We start from the raw sequence: 16,491 nt of genomic DNA on the forward strand, positions 1-16,491 counted from the left end.
TGTGGCCTTCCTTGTTTCTTATTTATATTCCGGAAAGTGTGCCTAATTTGTGAAATTTGTCACTGAGGTTGGTTGTAAACCTCCAGCTTGGCGTGAAGGTTCATTAGAAAAGCGACTCGCAGTGTTTCTTGTTGTCCATGTGAAAGTGTGACGTAAACAGATTGCCTATCGTCAGTTGTTTCAAAACTGCCTCGTGTCCGGCGCACGTACAAGGGTTTCCGTTGATAGCTGGCTGACACAGTCAGTCGTGCTGAAAGCGGGCAACCTCGGTGAGCTCCTACGAGGGGTCCTACGGCCGCTTTCTTCGCCAGCTATCAACTTCACAGGTGTGTACTCTCTCACAGTCCACGCAGGGATGGCACCACGGATGAAACTGAACAGCGCTAGTTGTTTTTTGTAACAATATTATGAAAAGGAAAGTTGCCATTCACAATATAGCGGAAATGCTGAGTGGCAGAATGGCACAAAGAAAAGACTCACAAATAGGCTTTCGGCCAGCAAGGCCTTCGTCAAAAGTAGACGACACACACACACACACACACACACACACACACACACACGCACGCGCGCGCGCGCGCGCGCGCGCGCCCGCGCGTGTGCGCGCAAATGCAATTCACACACACATGACGGTAGTCTCTGGCAACTGATGCCAACTCGTGATTTTTTCTTGTGCCTATCTGCGTCTCAACCTCCCCGCTATATGGTGAGTGGCAACTTTCCTTTTCATAATATCGTTGCATTCCATCCTGGATTTTCCATTGTTTGCTAGCTGATTTTTCTTTTATAATTATTCGGCCGTGTTATTAAGACAGCATTTATTGAACTCCGTTCAGCACAACCCTGGGATTCCATGGGGATCACTAAAGGGTTCCAAGATATATATATGAACTGTTTCACGACTTTCACGAATATAATTCAAGAAAAGATGAGAAAAATTAGCGCTTCTTTGAAATTAAAAAATGCCGAGTAACAATTAACCCTCCCTTCCACTTACCAATTTGTATAGTTGGTAGGAATGCGACACCGACAGCTTTATTTATCAGACAGAGACAGACAGATTTTGCAGACCGAAAACTCAGCAATGGAGGATTGTTGCGTCCGTCATCCGTCTAACCGTCCGACCGCATCCACAGCAGTCGGTATAATTCTGTCGTCCACCGTCAGCATTTTCCAAGTGAACAGCAGTTCAAATAATAGCAAAATAAATTGATAATTAGAAACAGTAGCGATTCGTTGCAGCAATTACATTGTGAGTAACACTTTCCGCTGCTCAATTAAACATCTTCCGGTTACCGCCTGCATGACTATCTTCACTTACACGATTGTATGTGCGAGGGCAACATTCATTAGCAGAAACATTTACATTGTGACTGGTCGTTTACATTAACTTGATCAACAAAGTTCAGCATATTCAGTACTTATCATAGAAAATAACTCACACACCCTCTTTTACCATAGCCATTGCCACAGACCGGATTATAAGCACTGGCATGTTTCATATGTATTTGCATATTTGGTTCCTTTTCACCGGTTATTGAATATTTTAACTAAACTAGTAACGATGCAATTTTTCGCTCTATGTTTACAGTACTTTAAAACGGGCGGTCTCTAGCTCGATCTAGTGTAGATGTCTCACAGATTGACCGCGACCTAGAATGCGAGCAATCGCTAACCGACAGGCCACTGCCTAGTTAAATCACTACAGAGCAGGAAAGGGAACAGACAGGCAGACAGAGTCAACACTCCTGCCCCCGCGCCCCTGTTAATCCCCTCCGCTGTCGTACCGTGCTCGTCAGCAACAATTAAGTTAAACTACGCAAGCTTTTAGTTGCAAGTGCATTGTTTCAGTTTAGCTTTCTATTTACTAGTACACAGTTGAACGTGTTTACGACGGGTGTTATATAAAGAGTTGTGCGCCATGCCGCCCGAAAAAAGAAACGTCGTTTCGTGGTTAGCTGACCATCCTGGAACATTTAAACATGACGGAATTGTTTTATATTGTCGAGTTTGCGAAAAAACGTTTCGCGCAAAAAAAAAGCTTCAAATAGACCAGCATGTCCAGACAAGTCTTCATATCGCAGGAATGCAGAAGAAAGGACCACGACAACAACTTCTGACAACAGCAAGTTGCAGTAGCAGGGTAAAGGTCCAAAGGTAACCAAAAAAGTCGGTTTAACGTGGATATACCATTCATTGCAAGGAATATTCCTCTTCACAAATTTACAAACCCTATCCTCAGAGGCTTCCTGTACAAATATTGCTTAAATCAAAATATACCAGATGAATTAACATTGCCTAAACATTACATACCGACAGTTTACGTAGATGTTCTGGAAGAAATACGCAATGTTCTCAAGGACACCATTATCTGGATTTCAGCTGACGAAACTACACAAACTTGTGGCCGTTACATTGCAAATTTAATTGTTGGTGCTTTAAAAGAAGAGCCATCTTAGTATTTAGCGGCCTGCAAAGAACTTGAAAGAGTGAATCGTTCTACGATCGCCAGATTTGTGAATGATGGTATTAGAAAAATATTACCAGAATCTTCTGCAGATGAAAGGGTGTTTGTGTTTATTTCAGATGCTGCTCCCTAGATATCAAAGCAGGAAAAGTCCTCCGAATATTTTATCCCAATGTGATTCAGGTGACGTGCTTTGCTCATGGAGTACATCGCCTTGCTGAAGAAGTACGTTCCACGTTTGTGAATATAAATAAACTGATTTCAACCACAAACAAAGTGTTTCTAAAGGCTGCTGCTTGCATCAAGACCTATGAAGAAAAGCTACCATATGTGCCTTTACCTCCTGAACCAGCGGTAGCTCGTTGGGGCGTGTGGGTCGAAGCTGTGTTGTTTTACAATGAACAAAAATGGTTCAAATGGCTCTGAGCACTATGGGACTCAACTGCTGTGGTCATAAGTCCCCTAGAAGTTAGAACTACTTAAACCTAACTAACCTAAGGACAGCACACAACACCCAGCCATCACGAGGCAGAGAAAATCCCTGACCCCGCCGAGAATCGAACCCGGGAACCCGGGCGTGGGAAGCGAGAACGCTACCGCACGACCACGAGATGCGGGCATTACAATGAACATTTCGAGGCTATTAGAGGGGTAGTAAACGACTTCGACAGTGCAGAGACTTTGGCCGTTTGCGAGTCTAAGGAAGCTTTTAAGACTCCGGTATTAAAAAACGCATTGCTGTGATAAGCACTCATTATTGCCATACACCTGCAAGTATTAAAAAGCTTGGAACTTAAGGTTTGGCGTTGAATAAATCTGTTCAGTTAATGAATAAAATTATTCTAACATACTCCTTATTGCCGGAGGTATTCGCAAGAAAACTGAGAGTTTTAAAAGATTTTAAACAATAAACAGACTTTGAGCCCTTGTGCCAAATTGATAATTTTATTAAAGGGACGGGGTAAGTGCCAACATATCACTTAATTCAAATACTGCCCTGTTACCTCAGTTGAGGTAGAACGGTCCTTTTCTGCTTATAAAAATGTTTTGAGTGATCGGAGACACAATCTTACTACCGAACAGTACTTGGTCGTCTACGTTGACAATAGTAGAAGAATGCAAAATAAATTGTAAATGATGCTTTGATACAATAGTATTGATTAAAAGTTAATGCTGTTCAAAGAAATTCACGATTGTATGTTTTTTTTTTAATAAAATATTACGGTGTACTTGAGCGTACCCCTCTGCGTGCGATATATATCGAAGTTGGTCCTGTACAATCGATTGTTTCGCTGCGTCGCATCCGCTTGTTACCGACAACAGTAGTAAAGAAGGAACAATTCTTGAAACATGGTATGCATCCCCATTCGAAAATTTTAAAAAAATGATCCCAGAAAGGCCCGCTTCCTAACCTCTACCAGAAAGTATTCAGAAAATGATCTCAGGGTTCTAACTGTACCGATTTCTTGTGTGGCCAGCACTCTTCCTCGTAATTTACACTCCTGGAAATTGAAATAAGAACACCGTGAATTCATTGTCCCAGGAAGGGGAAACTTTATTGACACATTCCTGGGGTCAGATACATCACATGATCACACTGACAGAACCACAGGCACATAGACACAGGCAACAGAGCATGCACAATGTCGGCACTAGTACAGTGTATATTCACCTTTCGCAGCAATGCAGGCTGCTATTCTCCCATGGAGACGATCGTAGAGATGCTGGATGTAGTCCTGTGGAACGGCTTGCCATGCCATTTCCACCTGGCGCCTCAGTTGGACCAGCGTTCGTGCTGGACGTGCAGACCGCGTGAGACGACGCTTCATCCAGTCCCAAACATGCTCAATGGGGGACAGATCCGGAGATCTTGCTGGCCAGGGTAGTTGACTTACACCTTCTAGAGCACGTTGGGTGGCACGGGATACATGCGGACGTGCATTGTCCTGTTGGAACAGTAAGTTCCCTTGCCGGTCTAGGAATGGTAGAACGATGGGTTCGATGACGGTTTGGATGTACCGTGCACTATTCAGTGTCCCCTCGACGATCACCAGTGGTGTACGGCCAGTGTAGGAGATCTCTCCCCACACCATGATGCCGGGTGTTGGCCCTGTGTGCCTCGGTCGTATGCAGTCCTGATTGTGGCGCTCACCTGCACGGCGCCAAATACGCATACGACCATCATTGGCAGCAAGGCAGAAGCGACTCTCATCGCTGAAGACGACACGTCTCCATTCGTCCCTCCATTCACGCCTGTCGCGACACCACTGGAGGCGGGCTGCACGATGTTGGGGCGTGAGCGGAAGACGGCCTAACGGTGTGCGGGACCGTAGCCCAGCTTCATGGAGACGGTTGCGAATGGTCCTCGCCGATACCCCAGGAGCAACAGTGTCCCTAATTTGCTGGGAAGTGGCGGTGCGGTCCCCTACGGCACTGCGTAGGATCCTACGGTCTTGGCGTGCATCCGTGCGTCGCTGCGGTCCGGTCCCAGGTCGACGGGCACGTGCACCTTCCGCCGACCACTGGCGACAACATCGATGTACTGTGGAGACCTCACGCCCCACGTGTTGAGCAATTCGGCGGTACGTCCACCCGGCCTCCCACATGCCCACTATACGCCCTCGCTCAAAGTCCGTCAACTGCACATACGGTTCACGTCCACGCTGTCGCGGCATGCTACCAGTGTTAAAGACTGCGATGGAGCTCCGTATGCCACGGCAAACTGGCTGACACTGACGGCGTCGGTGCACAAATGCTGCGCAGCTAGCGCCATTCGACGGCCAACACCGCGGTTCCTGGTGTGTCCGCTGTGCCGTGTGTGTGATCATTGCTTGTACAGCCCTCTCGCAGTGTCCGGAGCAAGTATGGTGGGTCTGACACACAGGTGTCAATGTGTTCTTTTTTCCATTTCCAGGAGTGTATATGCATAAGTTCGACTTTGAGATACAATGCACGCAGTCACTACCGTGTTTTTTAGTTATTTGATCTTGCATATTTCGACACTGTTAATGCATTTTTCATGCATATTCGCTTCCATATTGTAAGGTTTTTATGATGCATATAATCCGGTCTCTACTTATAATATTTCGCTTCATCTTTCTTAACTACAGGTTTAACACGTAGACATACATCAGAATCCAATTGATTTTTGATATAGCTTTATTCGACAACAGTGGATTGACTTTTGTACTTCATAATCTCCACCTGCCCAGTTTGCTATTGCATGACTTCAATTTCTTGACCACTACTTACATCAATAACTGGCTTAGGTACTTCTACGTAATGTACAGGTACATTTTGTTTAAAATTCACTATGTATCCGTCCACTATCTCTTGTGTGTCCTGTTGAATACACCTCAGTTGCCTAAATCCAGTTTTATACCGCTTTTTTAACGAGCTCCGTTCTGATGATATTTTCTGCCTTAATTGTCAAGTCTTGTGGTGTAATTCATCTTTTAACTCCTTGTAATTAATATCTAGCTCATTTTCTAATGTAAAAAATTCAGTTTTTAATCCGTCAAGATTAGAACTCTCAGTTTTTATCTTAATTGGTGATTATCAGCTATCAATACAGACTTTAAACGCCGATTACCAGAATCTACCTTCTAGTTCAGATTTCGGTCCTGTAAGCATACTTTTCACAGCGCTAAGAAAACTCAGTGCTTACTCCTCCCCATAGTCGCTTACCTTTTTTATTAGCCTCCTCCTCTTTAGGTTTCACAGAGATCTAATCATTTATCTCCACATTCCTACAGTTTCAACTTCTGTTTTCAAATTGTCTATTTCACCGTCTTTATCTACTAGGTACTTCTAGTACCCGTGGTCTAGGGGTAGCGTCTTTGATTCATAATCAAAACGTCTTCGGTCCCGGGTTCGATCCCCGTCACTGCCTAAATTTTGATAAATAATCAGCATTGGCGGCCGAAGACTTCCGGCTTAAGAAGTCAGCCTCATTCTGCCAACGGCCTTGTCAAAGAGGGCGGAGGAGTGGATAGAGGTTCAGGGCACTCACTTGTCCTAGGGCTGGGAAATTGCCCCTAAAGGCGGAAGAATCAGCAATGATCGACGACATGAGGATGCAGAAGGCAATGGAAACCACTGCATTAAAGACACGTAACGTGTATCCACAGGACATGTGGCCTGTAATTGAAGAAGAGTAATGATGATCTCTCCATTGGCAAAAGATTCCGGAATAGTCCCCCATTTGGATCTCCGGGAGGGGACTGCCAAGGGGGAGGTTACCATGAGAAAAAGATTGAATAATCAACGAAAGGATAACGTTCTACGAGTCGGGGCGTGGAATGTCAGAAGCTTGAACGTGGTAGGGAAACTAGAAAATCTAAAAAGGGAAATGCAAAGGCTTAATCTAGATATAGTAGGGGTCAGTGAAGTGAAGTGGAAGGAAGACAACGATTACTGGTCAGATAAGTACCGGGTAATATCAACAGCAGCAGAAAATGGTATAACAGGTGTAGGATTCGTTATGAGTAGGAAGGTAGGGCAGAGGGTATATTACTGTGAACAGTTCAGTGACCGGGTTGTTCTAATCAGAATCGACAGCAGACCAACACCGACAACAATAGTTCAGGTATACATGCCGACGTGGCAAGCTGAAGATGAACAGATAGAGAAAGTGTATGAGGATATTGAAAGGGTAATGCAGTATGTAAAGGGGGACGAAAATCTAATAGTCATGGGCGACTGGAATGCAGTTGTAGGGGAAGGAGTAGAAGAAAAGGTTACAGGAGAATATGGGCTTGGGACAAGGAATGAAAGGGGAGAAAGACTAATTGAGTTCTGTAACATGTTTCAGCTAGTAATAGCGAATACCTTGTTCAAGAATCACAAGAGGAGGAGGTATACTTGGAAAAGGCCGGGAGATACGGGAAGATTTCAATTAGGTTACATCATGGTCAGACAGAGATTCCGAAATCAGATACTGGATTGTAAGGCGTACCCAGGAGCAGATATAGACTCAGATCACAATATTGTAGTGATGAAGAGTAGGCTGAAGTTCAAGACATTAGTCAGGAAGAATCAATACGCAAAGAAGTGGGATACGGAAGTACTAAGAAATGACGAGATACGTTTGAAGTTCTCTAACGCTATAGATACAGCAATAAGGAATAGCGCAGTAGGCAATACAGTTGAAGAGGAGTGGACAACTCTAAAAAGGGTCATCACAGAAGTTGGGAAGGAAAACATAGGTACAAAGAAGGTAGCTGCGAAGAAACCATGGGTAACAGAAGAAATACTTCAGTCGATTGATGAAAGGAGGAAGTACAAACATGTTCCGTGAAAATCAGGAATACAGAAATACAAGTCGCTGAGGAATGAAATAAATAGGAAGTGCAGGGAAGCTAAGACGAAATGGCTGCAGGAAAAATGTGAAGACGTCGAAAAAGATATGATTGTCGGAAGGACAGACTCAGCATACAGGAAAGTCAAAACAACCTTTGCTGACATTAAAAGCAACGGTGGTAACATTAAGAGTGCAACGGGAATTCCACTGTTAAATGCAGAGGAGAGAGCAGATAGGTGGAAAGAATACATTGAAAGCCTCTATGAGGGTGAAGATTTGTCTGATGTGATAGAAGAAGAAACAGGAGTCGATTTAGAAGAGAATGGGGATCCAGTATTAGAATCGGAATTTAAAAGAGCTTTGGAGGACTTACGGTCAAATAAGGCAGAAGGGATAGATAACATCCCCTCAGAATTTCTAAAATCATTGGGGGAAGTGGCAACAAAACGACTATTCACGTTGGTGTGTAGAATATATGAGTCTGGCGAATACCATCTGACTTTCGGAAAAGCATCATCCACACAATTCCGAAGACGGCAAGAGCTGACAAGTGCGAGAATTATCGCATAATCAGCTTAACAGCTCATGCATCGAAGCTGCTTACAAGAATAATATACAGAAGAATGGAAAAGAAAATTGAGAATGCGCTAGGTGACGATCAATTTGGCTTTAGGAAAAGTAAAGGAACGAGAGAGGCAATTCTGACGTTACGGCTAATAATGGAAGCAAGGCTAAAGAAAAATTTCATAGTATTTGTCGACCTGGAAAAAGCGTTCGACAATATAAAATGGTGCAAGCTGTTCGAGATTCTGAAGAAAGTAGGGGTAAGCTATAGGGAGAGACGGGTCATATACAATATGTACAACAACCAAGAGGGAATAATAAGAGTGGACGATCAAGAACGAAGTGCTCGTATTAAGAAGGGTGTAAGACAAGGCTGTAGCCTTTCGCCCCTACTCTTCAATCTCTACATCGAGGAAGCAATGATGGAAATAAAAGAAAGGTTCAGGAGTGGAATTAAAATACAAGGTGAAAGGATATCAACGATACGATTCGCTGATGACATTGCTATACTGAGTGACAGTGAAGAAGAATTAAATGATCTGCTGATCGGAATGAACAGTCTAATGAGTACACAGTATGATTTGAGAGTAAATCGGAGAAAGACGAAGGTATCCTGAGTGAAAGTGAAGAAGAATTAAATGATCTGCTGAACGGAATGAACAGTCTAATGAGTACACAGTATGATTTGAGAGTAAATCGGAGAAAGACGAAGGTAATGAGAAGTAGCAGAAATGAGAACAGCGAGAAACTTAACATCAGGATTGATGATCACGAAGTCAATGAAGTTAAGGAATTCTGCTACCTAGGCAGTAAAATAACCAATGACGGACGGAGCAAGGAGGACATCAAAAGCAGACTCGCTGTGGCAAAAAAGGCATTTCTGGTCAAGAGAAGTCTACTAATATCAAATACCGGCCTTAATTTGAGGAAGAAATTTCTGAGGATGTACGTCTGGAGTACAGCATTGTATGGTAGTGAAACATGGACTGTGGGAAAACCGGAACAGAAGAGAATCGAAGCATTTGAGATGTGGTGCTATAGACGAATGTTGAAAATTAGATGGACTGATAAGGTAAGGAATGAGGAGGTTCTACGCTGAATCGGAGAGGCAAGGAATATGTGGAAAACACTGTTAAGGAGAAGGGACAGGATGATAGGACATCTGCTAAGACACGAGGGAATGACTTCCATGGTACTAGAGGGAGCTGTAGAGGGCAAAAACTGTAGAGGAAGACAGCGATTGGAATACGTGAAGCAAATAATTGAGGACGTAGGTTGCAAGTGCTACTCTGAGATGAAGAGGTTAGCACAGGAAAGGAATTCGTGGCGGGCCGCATCAAACCAGTCAGTAGACTGATGACCAAAAAAAAAAAAACTTCTTATCAGTGGTTCTGCCGCCTACTGTGGGCACCAACGATGTGCATCAGCAACCTGCCCGGTGATAATCGTAGATAGTGCCGCATCCCCACTTGAACTAACTACCTGTGCTATTCTGGGAAGCATTGGAACATTTCTCTCAGTACTGGACCATACCGCAGCTATGCGTCATCACGTATGGGAACAGCGTGAGCGTGCTTTCGAGTTCTGTGACGTCAGTACAGCACCCGAAGAATTCTATCTGTATGCACGAAAATAGACACAACTTTCACCTGCAGCAGTGTGAGAGCGATGGCTCGTGCTGGATCGCGTCCGGCAGAGGCTCGCAGTGGTGATGGGCGATGTTGGGCGTAGAGTGGCAGGGTGTGTTTTTTATTAGCAATATTTTGTTTAAGCTGTATTCCATCGATTTCACTGACCAATAGGATGGCGCTAATTAAGAAAAACAACCCCATAAATGTGAAGAATACCGGTTTAATTAATTTGCATAAATTTTTTATATCAATGTGGTGTTAGCAGTACAGTAGTTACGGGAGTGCATGAGTGGGTGACATGGAGCAGAACAGCAGGTTAAGGGCAGAACACTAGGTTAATTTGCATAATTTTTATGTAAAACGCAGTACAAAAGTTTAAGGAGGTGTGTGGCAAGGAAGAGAAATGGCATTCAAAAGCATGTGAAATTCGAAAAGTGTACCAGAAAATTGTGGAGGGTCATAACTAGGTTAATTAATTGATCAAGTTAATTAAGTAGTCAATGTGACCTAAATTATCTTCCCACCATTTTCTTATATTAGTAGAGGTTGCATTGTCCTGATGGAATTTGAACTTCCCGCCAGGGGGGAGGCTTGGTACTTTCTGACCAGAGAAGTTAATTGATTAATCAATTTAATTAAGTAGTCAATCAAATTGATAAGAGTGAGAGGGGGCCTGTTCCAAGAACTCAGACCTGAAAGTGTACCTGTAGCAGCGAGGGGGAGGGGGTTGGGGGAGTGGGAGGGGGCAGTGGGATAATAGGTTAACTTCCTGTCAACAAAAGGAAATGGGGGTGACATGGAAAAGCACTTAACAGAACAATAGGTTAAGTACTTGAAATCAAAGGAGAACGATAGGTTTGCCCCTGAGTGCATACCTACCCCTGATGTAGGCAACCCACACTAACAAAATGGACCTTTACAAACATAGCCCCATTACTGACAATTTATGGACATATGTTTTCGATGTGTGCAGTTTGTTCCTTTTTAGCGACATTACGCAACTGCCTTGTCTAGTGTTGGCGGTGAAGTTAGAAATGCTAGTGGCAAGGCTTGAAGTCGGACGTTTCTTCGCTCCTGTGATTGTGAAATAATATTTCCTTCTGTAATTTCGTCACCGAACAAACTGTCGATTTTCTTTTTTACTTGCATTTGAACTGCAGAAATAGCACTTAAAATTCATGAGTGAAACGCAGCAAATAAATGTAAAACATTAACGTATTTACAGTGCAACATGCAATCAAACTCACTTCAGGTATAGTTATCATTAAAGTCATAGTTTCCATGAGAATGCATGTTTTCTATAATTGTGTTGGTTTCACTTATCAAACTCTGGTATTATTCATTCTATGGCCTAATAATGCCTAACAACCACAGTTTTTCTGTGAAGTAAATTCATGCATATTGCATATTTCGAGTTTTTTTTATTCTTAATATGACATAGTTTACAATTTATCCTGAGTATTTATCATCTTTTTCTGCCCATAGTGAATAATATAATGCTTTTGTGCATAATAGTGTATTTTCTGAATTTCGCCCCATAAAATACAGAATTTGGATAGGAGCGATAAACCGTTTTATTTGACAATGATCCCTGAGTTTCCACCAAACGTAGATATAATCTCGTTACTTAGGAGTGCTGTATTTTGTCAAACCACTAAGAAGCAGTCACGTTTCAATCTCACTTCACCCACCACGCTCATTTTACACTCTTCTTCTTTGAATCTGGATTTGAGCTGAAGAAGTGATCTCAGGAATGGACGAGTGCGAATTTTCCGGACATCGTGATTATTACCGAAAGGGCTGTTGGAATAAAAAGACGTGATATTATTCCGTTCGACAGAGAAGGTATAACATTGTTTGGTGGTGAAATTGCAAAAGATCTGGCATTATTCAACCATACGTTTTTTTTCAAATTTCTTGATTTAAGTGTGCATCTGCACGTCTTTCGGTGGAGAACAATCATTTTCTGCACTATTGTCCCGGAAATTACACACGTGAGCCTAAATGAGGTGAATTTGGATTGTTATTTACTTATCGTACGACTTTTAATGATAGGATTCCCCGAAGAGGTGTTCGCCTAATCTTTGATGCAGCTTTTTTCTTTTAGAGAGGCTTCATCTTTGGGGGATCTGGAATCCAGGCGCTTCAGTCCGGAACCGCGTGGTTGCTATGGTCGCAGGTTCGAATCCTGCCTCGGGCATGGACGTGTGTGATGTCCTTAGGTTAGTTAGGTTTAATTAGTTCTTAGTCTATGGAACTGATGACCTCAGATGTAAAGTTCCATAGTGCTTAGAGCCATCTGAACCATTTTTGGAACTGGAATCCGTCAGGAAAGAAAAGAATTCGACGAAATTTGCTGTCGCCTACAGTAAGGGATCAACCCCGGCATTTGCCTTAATTGAAAATGAGAAACCACAGAAAAACATTTTCAAAGTTTCCGGAAGATGGCTTCGGCCCACCTCGCGTCAAGAATCCAGGGATGTTTGTAGCACACTGGACTCGCATTCGGGAGGACGACGGTTCAATCCCGCGTCCGGCCATCCTGATTTAGGTTTTCCGTGATTTCCCTAAATCGCTCCAGGCAAATGCCGGGATGGTTCCTTTGAAAAGGGCACTGCTGTAGAGAGGTGATTAGGCTGTTATACACACAGTGACACGTACATATTTGTAACTTACAGAACGCTAGTGGACGAATCAGTATCAGTTTCCCTCTTTTTTCTAGTTACAAACTTATCCATGGTTAAAAACCATAACAGCACAAAAACAATAAACGGCAGCACTTACATTAAATTCAGCACAGGTAAGAAATGAACTGAGTAAGAAATCAACAGCTCAGTTCAAGTAAGGCCAACGATGTAGCGGTTGGTACTGGCTAAAGTAGAGATGGTCGATAGCCGATAGTGCTATCGATATTTCGTTACTTTAAATTTATCGATGACTTTGGTGGCAATCGATAGTGCGCATTCCTTTTCCGTCGTATGATAGAAAACAAGAACATTTTTCAGTTTCCCGACACGGCAGCTAGGTCGTGCATAATTTCATTTAGGTGTTAGGGGGAATAAGGACTCCTCCTTCACCTATGTCCTTGGACAAAGCAGCTGGTAGTGTCAGCTTCGGTAGACGAAACATTATGTTTGTGAAATTTGCCACTGAAAACTGATCAAAGTTTCCTTACTGAGCTATATCAGTGTTTTAGTTTTTAGGGATTTTAAGAGTTTGAAGTTGCACACAAAACTATGAGCTACAAATGTTTCTAAGATGTTCTAATGTTTCATTATGCTAGGTCACCTACAGTCGTTACTGCATGATTTCCTGGAACAAGTTTACTGGGAAAGTGTGCTGTTCTCAGTCCTACACGTGTTATCTCTCCTTCGACTAGTTTCCAGGTTAGTCTGCAGTGAAGAGTGCTATCTTCCGCCTGTTTAGCTGTTCCCTCACGTCCTACCGTAGTCGTGAAGTCATCCACTCCACAGGTCGCTTCTCACTCCTCAGCCAGTGTTCCGATCTGTCTGTGGCTGTTGTCAGTTCTGTTTCTTTTTCCGTATGTTGGTAAAATGAAGTGTCAACGCACGAGAATTGACGTAACACGTAACAGATGGGTAAAAACTACATCCCTCTTCTACAAATTATGTGCGGTATCTCCTTTTGTATAAATATTTAGATATGGTGCTGGATCTAGAGATACGTATTCTAAGGGAAATTGATAGCAAACGTCTTTGTATGAACGTGGAGATATGAGAACACGGGGCAGGTTTTGACTCTTAAAAAGGTTACGTAAAGCTAAAAGAACGCAAAAATCAAGGTACGATAATTATGACACAAAAATGAGAAGTGAGGGCAACCAGCCATGTTATTTTACACGACATTTGATGTTCCATCCTAGAGCAAAATGTAGTTTTGGAGGATAATATCCCGGGCGCTAAGTAACACACTAAAATCCTACAGACAAAATAGTTAGCCATAGAGCAACGAGTACTAGGGTGAAACTTAAGTACAACTAGAACGTGTGTGGTTAGAAGGAATGTTGGTGTGTGAGTACAATATATTCCGGTTGGATTACCCAAGTGTGCAGCAAAAACAAACGATTAGAAAGTTATTGGAGAACAACAGTATCTGAAAGACAATCAATACACGCTATAAATTACAAGTTGAGGAGCAGCTGGAGAAAATGAAGCATGTATTACTTCTAATTTTCTTACGATCAGTGTGGAACATTATGAGCCGTAAAAAACTGCTTTGTTTCTAAGTCTCCACAGGAGAGCAAGATACACAATTCTGAATTTCATTAAAGACTAATATCCAGATAAATAATAACGCCTATGCTCAGTGTACTAGACAGCTGAACAGCCAAAGAAACTGGTACACCTGCCTAATATCGTGTAGGGCCCCGGCGAACACGCAGAAGTGCCGCAACACTACGTGGTGTGGACTCGACTAACGTCTGAAGTAGTGTTTGACTGAGTTGACACCACGAATCCTGCAGGACTGTCCATAAATCCGTAAGAGTACGAGCGGGTGGAGATCTCTTCTGAACAGCACACTGCAAGGCATCCCAGATATGCTCAGTAATGTTTATGTCTGGGGAGTTTGTTGGCTAGCGGAAGTGTTTCAACTCATAAGAAAGTCCTGGAGCTGCTCTGTAGCAATTCTGGACCCGTAGAGTGTCGCATTGTCCTGCTTGAATTGCGCAAGTTCGTCTGAATGGACGCAGGTGATCAGACAATGCTTACTTACGTGTCAGCTGTCAGAGTCGTATCTAGACGTACCATGGGTCCCATATCACTCAACCGCACATTCCTCACATCGTTACAGAGTCTTCACCAGCTTGAACAGTTCTCTGCTGACAAGCAGGTCCATGGATTCACAAGGTTGTCTCCATATATGTACACGTTCATCCGCTCGATATAATTTGAAACGAGAATCGTCCGACCAGGCAACATGTTTCCAGTCATCAACAGCCCAATGTTGGTGCTGAGGGACCCAAGCGAGGCGTAAAGCTTTGTGTCTTGCAGTCACCAAGGGTAAATGAGTGGGCATTCGGCTCCGAAAGCCCTTAACGATGATGTTTTGTTGAATGTTTCGCATGCTGGCACTTGCTGATGGGCCAACATTGAAATCTGCAGCAATTTGCGGAAGGGTTGTGAACCGTAAAATTACAACTGGTTCACCAAAGGTTATTAATCACAATTAATACACAAAATGTAAAGTGAAAGTAGGTGCCAAGGAACAACTGGTGAAATTACACATAATTTTCAGTAACACTCTTTTTCAAATTTGGTGCTATACGTTACGACATTTTTTTAAAAAAAACAACAATCATTTAACGAATAAGTGACAATTTACGATAGGAAAGGACTTTTAAACGATTAAATTATTATAAAAAATTTCACGCCAGTAAAAGGCAAGTACAGGCAAGCAATTTAACGTATACAACGCGACGCTGTATAATCTTTCAAGCTCAGCTAAATTACAGGTGAATTTCACTCCATGGATAAATGAATACAATTTGAATAAATGATTTCACTTTTGGGCAGACAAATTTCCCATTTGGTTACAACAGCCTCACTCAGGCTCATTGAATGGCGCAGAATCTAACTTGTCTGCAGCATATAAAGACAATCCTGTTTACAAATGTTCTCAAAATAGAAAAACCAAAACGCATAAGTCATACACACGGGGGGAGGGGGGACGACGACGACACATTCGCAGTTAATAACATTAACATTTCCAAAATATGTAAAAAAAACAAATTTTACAAATTTCTGCCAGTTAACTTGCGGCAAACACACACGCTCGGAAGGTAGGACTTCCGAACTTTTACAACATTCTTCTTTCAAGGCAACAATTTCTACCAGTAATGAAATGGCAAACTATTGCATGGCAAGAAAACACACTAATAACCCACTACCTGTATAAAACATATAAGCACGTTGAGTAAAAGGCTTAAAAGGTATTGAACTGGAGAAAAACACAACAGTTTTTGCTGACTAGAAACAATATAAAAAATCCACTACTGCGTACGTTAACAATCTTGCTTGATTATAGCTAAATATACATAAACACAAATTTACCTAAGTTACAGCTTCCAGATGAGCAGGAATTCGTTAGGCAATTGACTAGTTCTTACCATGAGGCAAAAGGAATTTTTCGTCTTTCTTAGAGTACCTTTTACACGTGAGTCCAGTAATATTAGTTATGGCAGGCGAGAGAATGGATCAGGTCTTAGTGCCTTGCATTTTAAACAGTACAGCCATTGGTGCCTTAGACTTTCACAGACATAGCAGTGGACAACAGTCGAATAAACCCGTAGGTAAGCTGGGAGGGGAAAAACGCAGTCCGAACAACAGATTTACTCTGACTCTCCCCCCCCCCCTTTCGTCCTCAAAAGGGGACAAACGGACCACCCTTTCTAATATTACCTCCTTCCCGCGGGTGGGCAGACGAGAATAAATGGCGGGAAATCCCCAAAATATACGGCTGGTATAATTAACAAGAATAAGTAAATTGAATTCAATTAAACTTCATAAAAT

General features: G+C 42.6%; 1 protein-coding gene across 1 annotated transcript in view; it reads left to right on the forward strand.

The window, feature by feature from the left end:
- Positions 1-263: 263 nt before the first annotated feature.
- Positions 264-16,491, forward strand: part of LOC124590915 (ATP-binding cassette sub-family C member 4-like) — a 386,521-nt gene continuing 370,293 nt past the window's right edge. Inside the window, exon 1 of the mRNA XM_047131684.1 lies at positions 264-326. The gene's annotated coding sequence lies outside the window, so the exon portion shown is untranslated. The remainder of the gene's footprint in view (positions 327-16,491) is intronic.

This window comes from Schistocerca americana, chromosome 2 (assembly GCF_021461395.2).
Source record: "Schistocerca americana isolate TAMUIC-IGC-003095 chromosome 2, iqSchAmer2.1, whole genome shotgun sequence".
Lineage (NCBI taxonomy): Eukaryota > Metazoa > Arthropoda > Insecta > Orthoptera > Acrididae > Schistocerca > Schistocerca americana.